The following is a 15,916-nucleotide window of genomic DNA, read 5'->3' as shown; positions in this document are numbered from 1 at the left end:
TGTTGAGTTGAATTAGATATCTGCCACTTGCTACTAAAAGAGACCTGATTAATAATTATGGAAATAAATGAAATTGAAAAAAAGTATATGTAAATTTAGATTTTAAACTTATTGTTAATTGGTTAGAAACAAGGGGCCTATTGTTTCAACTACTTAATTTATCACTGACATCTATTCTCCTAGGCAGCTACCACTGCAGTTTCATATTATTTATAATTGTCTGTTTATATACACATCTCTCTTGGTAACCTGTTCCTGTGTAGCAAGCCATTCCAAAACTGAGTGTCTTAAAATAGCCATTTTATTTTATCTCATAATATAATGGGTAAATAAATCAGGCAGGGCTTGTTGAGAGAATTCTTTGCCCGATGACATATCCACTGGGTCACTTGGTGATATTCAGCTGGTGACTGGTCTAATCTGGCAGGTCCAAACAGTTTCATCCACATTTCTGCACTTGGTGGGATTGGCTGAGAGGCTGTGCTCTGCTGGGTGCCTCTTCCTTCCTGTGCAGCACCCTGGTCCCTGTGGAGGAGGGGCTGGGGGTAGACAAAAGATGGAAGGAAATTGCTCTTCTGACTTCCTACCCTCTCGCTGGTTCCAGGACAGGGTCCAGCTCTGCTCATGAGGAAAATTTCCAAGAGTACTCAAGTAAGCCAAGGACTGAATGCCTTCCAGATACACCCTAGTACCAGTTGGTGGGAACCTGGACCCATCAAATGCAGTTTGGGAGAGTTTTACATGTTCTTTTGACGGCTGAGAAATAGCCCAGGGTCAATTTTTTGCTTGGTATAACTTGGCTGCTGAAGCTTTCCTACTTACTGACTGTCAAACAGTAACATTCAGAGCCACAAGCAGGGCTACACAGCAAAGAGAAACAGTATCAACTGTGGTTGCCACAAAAAGATGCAGTCTTACATTCACGCAGTCTAACCCAGTCATTGCCTTTGTTTGTTCCATTGGTTGGTTTGGTTATGTTTGGACTTAGTATCCAAGTGCTTTACAAATATCATTAAGCTCAACAGGTCCAATAACTACCAGAGGAGGTGTTGAAAGCACCAAGAAAAGATATTTGATTAGGATAGGGAAAAAAAGTAAAGATAATTCAGGAAAAAGTTAAAAGTGCAAATGACTGCATGGGCTTATGGAAATGAACCACTGGACTGTTGCAATGGTTCTGGAGGACAGAGAAAATTGTGCAACCTGCAAAGCATACAGTACAGCAGCAATAACCAGAAAACGTTGTGAAGAAGGGGTGGACCCAATGGAGCATGAGCCTCCATCGGCTGAAGAGATAGGGAGGGGTCCTTGGAGGGCTCAGTGCAGATGGTGAAGGGCCACAGAAGTGACACCTGTGCAAGCCCATGTTAGCTCACTGGTTTAAGGCCAATGTGAATTGGATAGTTCACCTGCCACACTTTTAGGATCTTCACTATATTTACAGTGTGTACAAACTGCTGTACTCTACAAACAAATGTCTGATATAATGTGTAGGTAAGCAAGGAGGAGAAGTGTCCACTGACATTAAATCTGTGAAAGGGGGAAGTACCCTGTTGCTCCTTTGTTGGAAATACACCCGGGGCTGCAGTTCAGCCACCATCCATTAGGGATCACAAACATTTCAGAGCCTAGTATATTCCTCGGGTTTCTTTGTGGCTTGGTTCTCAAGTTCTCAAACCTCGGGGACACATAGAGCACTCTCAGGGCCTGACTAGGGAGGAGAGAGGCTAAGGCTGTGGTGTGACTCCTTTGCCATCCTGGCCCCAGCTCCAGTTCAAGAAGCACCAAGCACCGTCCGTATTCACAGGGTGAGTCTTGCTAATTCTGCCACTAGTCAACTGGGACTTCGGGGAAGTCATCTCACCTTTGTCTGTGTGTGTGTGTGTGTCTTTTGCTCAGCTGTAAAGTATGCACTCCAGGGCTCCGGGGACATCAGAGTCCAAAGGGAGTAGTGATGCCCCAGGGGCCTGTCCTTGCCGCAGCCTGTTGGGTTGGACATGTCTGCAAACAAACCTTTGTTTCTTTCAGACCCACTTGTAAGGGGTGTTGATCAAGTTCAGTCGGCACGTGTTAGCTATGATTTTGTTAGTTACTCCCCACCATCCACCATCTGTACTGCATGTCTGCTGGCCTTGTGTTTCCAAGACGACAATTATTCAAGCAAAAAATGGGTGGAAATAATCAGTTTTCTGCCTTCCATCTCTTAGAGAAGTCATTTTCGATTACTTTTAGAGGAGGATTAATGATGTCTAACTAATTTTCTTTTGCCAGAGTTCCTGTATTAACAGACTGTCCTCGTTGGAAGAGTCCAGAGAAGACCTACGGCGTTCAGCAAGTGTGCAGAGAACTCACTGCGTCACCAGAGTGGTTTGGTTCCATCTATTTCTCCAGATTCGGGAGAAGTTATGCAGAAGGAAAAGGGTAAATGGTCCAAAACTGAGTACCGGCTCACTCACGTTAATGGTTTGAACCAGCCTAGGACGTTTCACAAACGACCAGGGGAAATTAACATGACAAGTTATTTTTGGTGACCAGCAGAGCACGGTGGCCTTTAATCAAACAGACAGGCTTCGTCTATGCATGCGAGAGCTTCACATTGCTCGAGAGCAGCTCTGCTGGTCCCTCAGTACAATAAGCAGTTGTTAAATACATTTTTCTACGTACATAATTTCAAATACCAATTACGTAATTAGCAAACGACATCTAATTAGAACTTTAAATTTGTGACAAACACAGCTTTCTCCTTAACCCGTGTGAATGTTTTTATACCAGATTTTTAGCTTCTGAGATACATTGAAACAAAACCTGTGATAGCAGAGATTTGGGCCCACAAAATAGGACTATCTTTTGGTATTAATTTGAGAGCTGACAAGAGTCTAAATTTACAGGCAGCCCTCACCCACCTGTCTGTGATCCCTAAGGCGACCCCTTGCTAGGGCGTTGTTCAGCAGCGCTTTGGGCCCACTGAGGCAGACCCCGCAGTGCCCTTATAGTTCTCGAGTCTCTGCAGCCAAGTGTCTTGACCAACCTGCCCGCCCTGGCCTTGACAGGCTGTAACAAATCTGACATTTATCCTGCCGCAAGCCACTGCAGGCAGAATTCTTCTAAGTCCCAGGGACAAAAACCCTCAGAAACACAGGAGAAACCTGAAATACAGTTGGAGCATCAGCCAGACAGCCACCTGGCAGAACTTCGCGGATGGTTAGGGGATCTGGCTCCACTCTGGGACCCCTGTTCCCAGGGGGGTGCGTTTTGTCCCCTTGGTGCTGCCTCTTGGCACCTCGAATGAGCTGTGTTCCCCATCCTGCTTTCCACACTGTCTCTGCACCTGTTTCCTCCCTGGCCTCCTGCCCTTGGTCAGCACCCGCTCACGTTGCAGCCACCTCGTCCCTGCTGCCTGCTCTGGATTCAGCCAACCTGGGTCTCCCTTTGGTGCCCCTCTGAGCACCAGCTGAAAGCCCTGGCAGTCCCTGGACAGCTCACCTGTTCTGACCGGCGCTCGGCGTGGGCCCCACACAGGTGGCTGCATTCCAGTCCTGCTCTCGCCAGCCTCTTCCTGGCAACTTCTCACTTGCCATGTAGTCTTTTTCTCTTATCCATATTCAGACACTCTTTCTCCTGGGTAGGAACTTTTCTGAGTCAGACCTGAGTTTGCAAGCTCATTTAGAAATTGCTCAGTGGCCCTGCCAGCAATTTTTGCTGTTGCAAGCCCGGGCCCTTTGGTCAGTTTCCTTAGTCTCTGCCTAGACTCAGTGGCTTCCACATCCCTGCAGATACATGATGTTGAGGTCCCTGGGCATGTCACTTGGGAGGGCACTCGGGCTGTGACGGTCTCATCATCCCAAGCTAGGATACGGGCAGTGGGCTCCACTGCGGATCGTTGTGGCCAGGAACTGGAAGGCCCCTCAGCACCTCCTGTTCTGAAAGGTCTTGTTCTAAGAAAGTGTGTTCACTGGAGACACAAAGTTAGAATGGAACAGAGTGAGTTTGACAACCCTCCTGGTTTGTTTTGCAGAGAAGGGGTGACTCAGCTGGATGTTTTTTCTGAGACACCAAAGAGTAAGTAGGAGGAGAGGCTGGAGGGATTGGTCAGAGCAGTCACCTTACGGATCATTTCATATCATTCCTGCATTTCCGACAAGAAAAGTGAGGCTCAGAGAAGTTCTTTCCCCAGTATCTCGGAATTGGTGGCAGAACTGGAACTTGAACTTTGGTGCCCGAGGCTTTTATAGACCTTAGAGGGTGACCTGCAGGTGTCATGCACTGTCCCAAGGCTACATGATACAATTTTCAACTTACCTCCTTTAGTCTAGCATCAAGTTGCTAAAGAAATGTCTGAAAATTCATATTTTCCCTTTTCCTGAAGCCCTGGTTTTTCCTGAATTCTACCCTCCCCTCCCTGCCCCAGACAATCCAGAGCCCAAGCTGAGCTGCAGCAGTTTCTGCAGAAGCCGGTCCCCTCCTCCCGCCTCCTCTCCCCTACCCAGGAAGCAGAACTAACAGCGCCTTAATATCCCTGGGGAACATTATTATCATTTGATGTGCCAATGTGACAATGGGCAATTTGCCAATCTTGTCATTTCAGAAGCAAATTGGCTTAAGTAATCACCTAAAACATCCTCTTCCAACGGACTTTTTTTTTTCTACGTAGGAAACAGTATCTGTGGTTTCCAATTGTGAGAAACAGAGAAAATATTTCCCCTACTAAGTGACACAAGAGATGTTTTGAAGCCTTCCCAGGCCTTCTGCTTAAATAAAGCTCTTTTGTAACATAAAAATTCAGTGCACGCTCGCAGGAGCCCCGTGTTGTCAAATACTCCATTTCAACTCTCCGTGTTATTTACATTCTCCCTCCCAATAACCACGGCTATACGGGAGGGTCTCCCTGCAGGGAGCACATCCCACGGGGGGCTGGTGCTATTACCCTGGCGGTCCCCTTCTCTTCCCCGCTAGCTGTGTTGCAAAGCCCATCTCCCCCGCGTCCTTTGTCCCGTACAGCACCAAGTGAGTGTCCCCACGGCAGCAGATGGAGAGTCCCCGTCTCTCAGTGGTGAGTCGGATTCCAGTGGATGGATCAGAGGGACAAGAACCTGGAAGCGGCTCCGGGGGCTCTGGACCTGAGGATGGAATCGGGTCCCTTCCCCTTGCTCTGCTGTCACACGCAGCTTCTGATGTCGTGCTCACAACACTTCTGTGGGGTCTTTAAGTAATGTTTTTATTCCATTTTTAATTGACACATCATAATTGTACATATTTATGGGGCACAGTGTGCTATTCTGATACATGTATATACTGTGTAAAAATCAAACCAGGGCATTTATTTAGCATATCCATCACCTGGAACATTTATCATTTCATTTTAGTGAGCACTTTCAAAATGCTCTCTTCTAGTTCCTTAGTGCTCACAATACACAATGTTGTTACGTACAGCCGTCCTGCTGAGCAACGGAACACCAGGACTTCTCCTGCCTCACCGTGACTTTGTGCCCAGTGGCCAGTCTCTGCCCAGCTCCCCTTCCCGGCCTCTGGTGACCACCGTTTTCCATGTCTATGAGGTCAGCCTCTTTAGGTTCCACATATAAGTGAGATCTACTGTATTTATGTTTCTGTACCTGGCTTATTTACGGAGCATAATGTCCTCCTGGTTCATGCATGTTATTGCAAATGACAGAATTTCATTCTTTCGTATGGCTGAATAGTAATCCATCGTGTATGTATCAATATATAGACAGACCTCAGAGATGTTGTGAGTTCGGTTCCAGACCCTCACAATACAATGAATATTGCAATGAAGCCAGTCACAGATTTTTTGGTTTCCTAGTGCATACAAAATTATGTTTACACTACACTGTAGTCTATTAAGTGTGCATTAGCGTGATGTCTAGAAAATGTACATACTTTAAAAATACTTTATTGCTAAAAAGTGCTAACAGAAAGACACAAAGAGAGCACCCGCTGTTGGAAAAATGGTGCTGACAGACTTGCCTGACTGACGCAGGGTTACGCAAACCTCAGTTTGTAAACATGGCAACATCTGCAAAGCACAGTGAAACAGGGTGTGCCTGTGCACCACACCATCCTTGTCATTCACCCCGGATGGACACTTAGGTGGCCTCCGTGTCCTGGCTATTGTGAATAGTGCTGCAACAAACATGTGGGTGCAGATATCTCAACATGCTGATTTCGTTTCCTTTGGATGTATACCCAGTAGTGAGATTGCTGGATCTTACGGTATTTCTATTTTTAATGTTTTGAGGAACCTCCAAACTGTGCTCCATATGGCTGCACTAATTTATATTCCTGCCAACAGTGTAGAAGAGTTCTCCTTTCTCCACATCCTCACCAGCATTTGTTATTTTTTCACTTTCTGATGATAACCATTCTAATTGGGGTGAGGTGATATCTCATTGTGATTTTGACTTGCATTTCCCTGATAATTAGTGACGTAGAGCATTTTTTCATATACCTGTTGGGTGTTTGAATGTTCTGCTGAGAAATGTTTATCCAGATATTTTGCCTGTTTTTTAATAAGATAATTTGGGATTTTGCTATTGAATTGTGTTATTTATATATTCTGGATATATACCTCTTGTCAGATGCATAGTTTGCAGGTATTTTTCCCATTCTGTAGGACCCATTTTCACCCACAATAGTTGATTGTTTCCTTTGCTGTGTAAAAGCTGTTTAATTTGATGTACTTCCATTTGCCTATTTTTGCCTTTGTTCCCTGGGCTTTTGGGTTATTATCCAAAAATTCCTTGCCCAGACCAATGTCATGAAGCATCTCCCCTATGTTTTCTTCTAGTAGGTTTAATGTTTCAGGTCTTACCTTTAAGTCTTTAATCCATTTTGAGTTGATTTTTTATATGGTGAGAGAGAGGGATCTGCCTTCATTCTTCTGCATGTGGATATCCAGTTTTCCCACCACCATTTATTGAAGAGACTGTCCTTTCTCCATTGTGTGTTCTTGGCATCTTTGTCAAAAATCAGTTAACTTTAAGTGTGTGGATTTATTTCTGGTTTCTCTATTCTGTTCCATTCTGTGTCTGTTTTTATGGCAGTACCATGCTGTTTGGGTTACTATAGCTTTGTATTATATGTTAAAGTCAGATGGTATGATGCCGCCAGCTTTGTTCTTTTTGCTTAAGATTGCTTTGGCTATTTGGGGTCTTTTGTGGTTCCACACACATTTTATGATTTTCTTTTCTATTCCTGTCATTAGTATTTTGACAGGGATTGCATTGAATCTGCAGGTCACTTTGGATAATATAGAAATGTTAACAATCTTAATTCTTCCAATTCATCAGCATGGGCTATCTTTCCATTAATTCGTGTCTTTTTCAATTTTTATAGTTGGCTTTTATCAATGTTTTATAGTTTTCAGTATAGAAATATTTCACCTCCTTGGTTAAATTTATTCATTAGTATTTTATTTTTTTGTAACTATTGTAAATGAGATAGTTTTCCTGATTTCTTTTTAAAGTAGTTCACTATTACTGTATAGAAATGCTACTGATTTTTGTATGTTTGATTTTATACCCTGAAACTTTACTGAATTTATTTATCAGTTATAACAGTTTTTAGTGAATACTTTAGGGTTTTCTATATATAAGATTATGTCATCTGCCAACAGGGACAATTTAAGTTCTTTCTTTCAGATTTGGATGCCCTTTATCTCTTTCTCTTGCCTAATTGCTCTGGCTAGAACTTCCAGTGCTGTGTTGAATAAGAGTAATGAGAGTGGGCATCCTTGCCTCATTCCAGATTTTACAGAAAAAGCTTCCAACTTTTCCCCATTCAGTATGATATTAGCTATGAGTTTGTTATATATCATCTTTATTGTGTTGAAGTACGTTGCTTCTACACTTAATTTGGTGAGAGTTTTCTAACTTAATGGACACACTAATTGATACATAACAATGGTCCATATTCACAGGATACAGCGGGATGTTTCCATACATGTACACATTGTGCAACGATCAAATCAGGGTAATTAGCACATCCATCACCTCAGACGTTTATAATTTCTTTGTGGTGAGCACATTCAAAATCCTCGCTTCCAGCTATTTTGAACTGTATGTTATTGATAACTATATTCACTCTCCTGTGCAATGGAACATCGAAACTACACATCTGCGGTTTTGATAACGTCTAGGCTGCAGAACACAGTCTGACTGCCACATGGGTTGGATGAAACCTTTCCTTTGATTTGATCTTGGATTCAATGCTCTTCCTTTAATTGTTTTAATTATTAAGATGGTTTGACATAGTTGGTTACAAAATTAAGGTGACTTTGTCACCGTAAGTTGAAACCAGGGACATATTGGACAACTGCACATTCACGAAAATGAGGAGTAAATGAGTCAGAGACCATGTTGTCTGAGAGTTGAGTGGAGACAGCACCAGGGCATCACCCTGTCAGAGCCAAGGGCCCAGGGCAAAGTGCCAGAAACTCTCTGGACACTTTTGGGAGTTCATGGTAGTGTAATATTCTGGGCAATGTCATTGCAGTCACCATTTAATGGTGCAGGTAGCATCAGTGTTATCCTCATGTTATCTGGTCATTATCTGAGTTGCTTTAATTCACATTCCTGAATCCTAAAATAATCTTAAAGGGGGAGGTGGTACTTCAGTAGAGTATGTGACAGGAACACGCATAGCTGCCTGCTGTAATATCCGGCTGACTTCAAATGTTATGCAGTAACTGGGACCACTGACCCCAACCCCCCTTTGTGTCACCTAAGAAAGGTGGGCGGGAGTCAGGAGCGTAGCTGCTTCACAAAGGCCCGTTTATTCTACCTGTACCGCGTGGCTCCAACCCCAGTCGCCTAAATTTCAGCTCTCTTCGCTACTGCGTCTTGGTGCCCCCAGTTCATAGGCGGAGCTTCCCGTTGCATTCGTGATTATTTCTGTGACTAATTGATCTAATCTCTTCAGATATGTGAACCAGTGGAACTGGATGTTTTAAAAATAACGTGTGCAGTATAAACTCATGCCTTCTTTTTTCCTCCACTTGTTGGACTGGCAAGGTCCCACGCACAGGTGACGAAAAGCCTCGTGGCAGGAAGAGTTCGGGAGTGAAGACCCAGGAGAGGAGGCCCAGCCTGCGAGGGAGGCGGCGGCCGGGGGTGGATGACCCCGGGGTGTGGATGTCCCGGGGTGTGGATGTCCCGGGGTGCTGATGTCCCGCGGGCCGCACAGCGGGCCCCGGGCTCTGGCCGGAGGGCATCGATGCACCCCCCACGCCACCCACTGCCGACCGCGGGGGACCACCTAAACCTGTCACCTCCCCGTAGGCCGGGTGGCAGCGCGCAGGCTGTCACCCTTGGGGCGCACGGCCACCCGGGCTCCCTGACCATCGGGCGGAGTCCCGAACGAGACAGAAAATTCTAGTGGGTGCGGGTGAAGGAGAGCCAGCGTGCCGCGGCGGGTGATCTGCGCGGGGCGGGCCCAGGCTCGCGGCGTTTACGGTCGCGGGGTCCGCCCGGCACTTGTCACCACCCAGCACACTGGCGGCCCTAAAGCCAGCTCCACTTTTCCTTCAGTGGCTCCTCAGAGACAAAGGAACAAAGAGGAATAATCCGCGGCTGCGACACTCGTCCTGTGTCCTTGCAGAGAGCAGGAAACCACGTGGAAATGCACAGGTCACGCCATCGACACACACGCACGCGCACGTGTGCGCGCAGGCCGCATGCGGACCCGTGTGAGAGCACGCGCGGAGCTCTGCCCCCGGGAGTGTGTTGAGGAGCCGGTCTCGCCCCTGTGTGGCAAAACCCGTGGCCGGCTGTCCGCACTGGCTGCCTGGGGACCCAGCACCAGCGTGGCCGTCCTTCAGCCCCGTGGAGCGAGAGGCCCCTGCGCTGCTCAAAGCCGGGCGGGCAGGAGAGGCCTGGGCGGGGCGGGGTTGGGGTACAGGCGGGGGTACGGGAGCCTGGGCGGGGTTGGGGTGCAGGTGGGGGTGGGGTACGGGAGCCTGGGTGGGGTTGGGGTGCAGGAAGGGGTACGGGAGCCTGGGCGGGGTTGGGGTGCAGGTGGGGGTGGGGTACGGGAGCCTGGGTGGGGTTGGGGTGCAGGAAGGGGTACGGGAGCCTGGGCGGGGTTGGGGTGCAGGCGGGGGTACGGGAGCCTGGGCGGGGTTGGGGTGCAGGTGGGGGTGGGGTACGGGAGCCTGGGTGGGGTTGGGGTGCAGGAAGGGGTACGGGAGCCTGGGCGGGGCGGGGGTGCAGGCGGGGGGTGGGTACGGGAGCCCGGGTGGGGTTGGGGTGCAGGTGGGGGCGGGGTATGGGAGCCTGGGTGGGGTTGGGGTGCAGGTGGGGGCGGGGGTACGGGAGCCTGGGCAGGGCGGGGGCCGGAGGACGTGAGACGGGAGAGACGCCCCCACGAACCCACACTGACAGCTTCTGCAGCCCTCCGGGTTCGGCCGTTCTGGGAGGCTGGGGTTACACTTAGCAGTGACCCTCTCCCACGGAAGGTTCTATTTCATCATATATTTTTAAAAACTAGAATGATGGACATGAGGGAGACGGTAAGATGGTGTTACAAGTCTCTGTCCCCTCGCCACTGAATGGTCCTATAGAACGCGGAAGGACGGTTGGCTAGCTGGGTGGTGGAGGACAGGAGGGAAGGGAAGTGCACACAGTAAATTTGTTTCATCTCTACAACTCTACAAGAAAAAAGCTCTGTTATTTCCACTTTAAAGGTGGAGTAACTGAAGCTCAGGAAACCTACATAAATTGCCCAAGATCCCAAAGCAAATAAATGCCAGAACCTTATTCCCAATCCAGACTTTTCTAACCTTGTAGTATTTCCCCCTGCGGCACACACTTTGCCTGGAACTTTGTATTAACTATTAATAATTACTGAATTATATATGCATCTGTGATAAACAACGTATAGGACACCTTTACTGCTTGTTATGAACTGGATGACTAGAGTTTGCAAAAAGGAGAAATAGGTTTTGGTGTTGGATTTTCTCTTTTAGGGGTACCCATCTCTATTCTCAAAGGAACTTTGGCTGAAGATAATTTCAAAGTAAAAATGGTTTGTTCTCTTCAAATCCCAGCAATAAATCAGATCATGTCAGACATTTCCTAAAAGTAAAAATTGTATTCTCTCTTGCGTTTGATATCTACAAAGAAGAGGCATTGAAGTAATGAGCTATTACTCATTGAAGACATGAGTTATTACATAAAAATGGGTAAGGATTGAGTCCACGTCCACAGAAAGGAAGACTTGCTATGCACCAGGTAAGATGGGCAGTTTTTGAGTGACTGGAAAAAGAAAAAAACCCAAGTATTTAGTTCACTTACAACTCAACACTATCAAGGAAGTACATGGCGGATGGAAGCCCAGGTGGAACTTCACTCTACTACTCGCCCCACGGGAGGCTTGTGCAGGGTGCTTGACCAGCTTACAGCACAGTTAAACTCGGTACCCAAAGGACACCAAGAGCTGGCAGCTTGTATAGAGGTGGGAAATGGGCTTGTAATTGGCCTTAAATTAAGTAGTAAAAAAGGAGATAATGGGGAAAGAAGTTTTTAAAAATTATATCTAGTTGGAAGTGGAAACTTGTTGGCCTTTAGAAAATAGGTCTCCAAAGTGGGCAATATTCTCCACATACTGACTGGACCTCCTTGTTTAAATAGCAGCATGCTCTAGGTAAAAGAGTAGTGGGGAAAAGGACAAAAGACCAAGATACCCCTAAGTTCTGAAAATGTGGTCCTGTAGTCAATCAACACGAAAGCCACAGAGCAGGTCTAACAAGTGGCAAGAATTAATTCACAAGGAGGAAAAACTGAAGGCATTTGCTGATGCCCCTAAAGCCAACCGTGGGGCCTGGCGGGCAGGTGTCTTTTCTCTGCAGAGTGCGCCGCGCCCGAGGCTCGGCCGGGTCCCTCTGGGGTGAGAGTGGCTGCAGATGGTCTCCTTGCACAATGACTGCCCTGCAGTCCAGTATTCTCAAGCTTAGGCAAAGAGATTATAGCTTTGAAAAATAGGAAAACATTCCTACTACCTTAGTTACACACATGTATTGATAGTATTAATACTTTCCTTGGAGCGAAGATCTGGCAGCTAATCATATCCTCCCATTGTGAGCTTCTTGGCGACTGTTTACAGCCAGGGCCGTGAAACCGTGAGCTGGGGCGGACCCCACATGACGACTCATTGGACTAGGAACTCTGCAGTCGTCAGCTCTAATGTTATGCACCCTGATTAACACCCCCTCCAACAATTAAGATAATTTCAAGAAATATGAGAATATACAATTTTTAAAAAATTGATCTTTAAGTACAGCCTTTGGCCACTGACTTGGCAACCACGGGGAAACAGCATGTCGCTGCTTTTAGGTGGTCCCATGATCAGACAGTTAATTATTCAGAGAGCAGCAATTTACGTGGAAAACATGCTGAAAATTCTCAAAAGGGATCTGCAAGCCAGGATGCAAGAGTGGAATCTACTATTGTGTGTAGCCATTTCTCATTTTTCTTAAATTAAAAAAATTAAAATTTATTAGCCAAATATGCTACATCATATCACCTCAACTCTCTGAGGTCAAATCACTCCTGGCCCTCTCTGACCCTGAAGACCACCTGTAGGTTGAGGGAAATTTAGCCTGGGCTTCAGAAAATCACAGTTGACTTAAGTTTGGCGTGTGACAATAGTCACCTGCTTATGGTAGTCAAAAGTTGGGGGAGGCAGATAAAATTGGATTTTTTTTCCCTTCACTCATATAATTTGAAGATTATAGAATGTGGTTTTTAAAGGTCAGAATGAATTGCTAATTAAGGTGAGGCATTTGAAATTAGCAAATAAAACTGCTACTCAGAATAGTGACTAAGGAGTAACTAATCACATGGAGGGAAAAACGGCAGCAATGCGTAGCCAGGAGGAAAACGAGTTCTCGTCTAGTTACCCTAGCGCCTTCAGATGATGCTACTAACAAACTGTTAGATGTTAACTCCATCCCCTTCTCTTTAGGCTTAAAAAGAAAACAGCGTGCAACAGTTGTCTGTGAAGACACAAATCAAGTTCATCTTCACAGCCTTGCCTTGCTGGTGTGTAGACCCGCTCTGACTTCCCTTTGTCTTGTACTCAACAGGTGAGGGAAGAAAGACATTATCATAGTCATAACCTTGCTCTAATTTTTTTATATATAAATCACTAACAAACTTTTGGCATCTTAACTATTACAATGCAAAATTACCTAATATACTCCTTAAACCAGCAGTGACCCCCTCTTTTGAGAATGCCTGTTTAAAGGCATTTGGGTTGTGCTTCTAGATGCTTTTGTTTTCCCAGGTGCTGTATTTGCAGGGAGTTAGATGCTCTCAGTCCATGCTGGGACTCTCAGGATTTCATTTCACATCAGGATTTTTGTATGTTCAATTTAAGCCAAATTTATAAACATGAATATTACAATGGAACATCCACACAGTTGCTTTGACATGCATATCTTCATCTAGAAAACAAATTACGGCAGCATTTATATAGAGAGATGTATATTTTTAAGTACTTTATTTATTAATTAGCTAATCCACACCACAAACTTATGAGGTAGTTTAGCATGCCTCTAGTATAAATAAATTCGGTAAAAAACAGAAAAGGGAAAAAAAAAATCTGTCTCCACAATATGTTGATTGAACTCTTCTCATTCTGGTCACAAAAAAAAAAAAATCGATTCCTTGGACAAGTTGGTCAAATGAACAATGAATATTTATTTAGCTTGGATGGAATGTAGAATGCAGCTATTTTACTACCTGGCAGTTTAGAAAGGTTATTTTCTTATTAGGGTTCTAATATTCTGTTTTCACACTGACCTGTCAGAAAAACCTCACTCAGAAGATCAGCTTTGGAAGAGGTGTGACCCCCCTGAAGGCTCAAATTTCCCTAATGGGAGTTTTAGCATTTTTCACATATTTCATAGTTATCATCTTTTGGTCTGGTTGACCTAATAATCTCCCTTCTGTAGCAAGGTGTAAAGACTCTTGCAGTTCCAATTTATGTTTATATGTCATCTAAGAGACAAATGAAAAACAAATCCTACTGGTCTTTGTAGTCAAGCAATTGCGGATGAGAGTTTTATTACTACTTTTATCAGCAAGAGGAATCACTGTAGTCCTCTCTGCTTAGCGGATTGCTTTACGACCCTATTTATTAGTTCACTGGGCTGTGGAGACTGTATATAATGAAGGCTCATTAATTTGAGTTTCACCACCCCAGCATTTGTAGCCTCTGGCACAGGTGCTAGCCTGAAGCTTACCCCTGTGCTGAAGAAGAAAAACTTTTTGCAAAGTAAATGAATTGCATTACCAGGACTGCGAGAGTGTTTTATCTCTTTTAGATGACATAACCATACCTAACCATACCGAACAAAGTAACAAAGAACAACAGCAAACAGCTAGCTTCCCAAGTAGGGATGTTTCCATTCAAGTAGTCCCAAAATATAAACGACCTTCATGGTCCCTTCCTGCATCAAGGTGAACATATTATCGCCTTGGTCCACTAGAATGATGACATCCCTTATCTGCATGGGCGAAAATAAGGAAATTTGAAAACACACAAACAAAACCTCTGGCAGGGTATTTACTTTCATTTGACAGGTTGCCAAGGAGGAACAATATCTAGATGAGGAATTCTGAAATAATCTGATTAGTGTAGCTAGAAGCTTATCTATAAAGGGCTTGGCACAGCCTTTCTGTAAAGCAAAATAAATCTATGTTTATAGACTTCTCTATATTAGGTTATTAAAAACAAACAAACACACAATACTTCAGGGCATGAGCTCACTCACTATAACACAAACAGAAACAAAGTTTTTTTTGCTTGGTTTTTGTTTTTGTTTTTGTATTTTTACTTGAACAATGCTTATTTTACAGCAGAATTGACAAATAAAGCCGTATCTTACATTTGAAGGAAAGCCATCAGGGAGGGCTGCGGCCCTGTTGTGTGCTTTCCAAAACAGCAAAATAAAACTCTTCCCATCCAACCCCCTTTCTTCCTACAGGGTGGCAGGCGCTGGCGCGGCTGCTTCTCTCTGCAGGCAGACAGGGCGTCCGGTCCCCCCTCAGCCGGCTCTCCTCAAGGGGACAGGCCGGATTCCAAGCCCAGGGACACAGGCCCCTCCGTAACGACACTGTGCATTCTGTGTCACTTCGTCTATTGCTCACGGAGCTGTGGCCACCTCAGCTCTCTGGAAAACAATGTTATGTCCAGAAGATCCTGACACCAGCAGATTCATAACCTGTGGCCACCAGGGGAAAGGGGCAACGCCAGCCAGATCCCAGCTGGCGCACGGATAGCATCGGCATGGAGGCTCAGTGTCCCACCTCGTAGCCAGCCTGCAAGACATCCAGTCCAGTCACCGTGGAAAACAGTCAAACCTAGAGAAAGAGCTTTATGGTTTGTGCTCAGAGACATTCCCCGTGGGAGACTGACACTGTTCTCGTCTGTCGCGCTGTCCAGTGGGGCCTTTCCAAAGTGACTGAATCTTGGTCCAGCCACCGGACTTAGAAGAAATAAGGGACTTCACCTTACTCAAGGTTGCCATTTCTTCAGAATGTGCTTACTTCTTTCTAAATCATCAGTACCCCAATGAAAGCCCATGATTCAGGCCAACTTCTTAAAAAAATATTCATTTATTGCCATTTCATTCTGGGGGTGATCATTCTTCTTTTGGATGCTTTGGAGAAAACACTGCACCAAGGTCAACTGCTGTGAAGACATTTTTGCCTAAGAGGATTATCATGCAGGCAAACTAATTCTTTTCCTAAGCTATGATTTGGCAGCTTGCAGAGAGGACGTGGCTTAACCTTGAGAAACTGTTCTTTGAATGATCACAAAAAAAGGATGAGGATTCTTCCTTCTTGACCCTCCTCCCGCTCTGTGTTCAGATGGCAAAGCCAGCACACGTGCTCCA

The 15,916-nt window shown here is 45.5% G+C and overlaps 1 long non-coding RNA gene across 1 annotated transcript; it reads right to left on the bottom strand.

Moving 5' to 3' along the window:
- Nucleotides 1-283: 283 nt before the first annotated feature.
- Nucleotides 284-3,614, bottom strand: LOC123626625. The gene is made up of 2 exons (XR_006730947.1): nt 3,484-3,614; nt 284-539 (listed from the first exon to the last, which is right to left on the bottom strand). It is a non-coding gene; the product is annotated as an uncharacterized LOC123626625 (long non-coding RNA).
- Nucleotides 3,615-15,916: the final 12,302 nt, after the last annotated feature.

This window comes from Lemur catta, chromosome 22, assembly GCF_020740605.2.
Source record: "Lemur catta isolate mLemCat1 chromosome 22, mLemCat1.pri, whole genome shotgun sequence".
Lineage (NCBI taxonomy): Eukaryota > Metazoa > Chordata > Mammalia > Primates > Lemuridae > Lemur > Lemur catta.
Note: the sequence above shows the minus strand (reverse complement) of the source record. Positions and strands in the feature narration are given on the sequence as shown.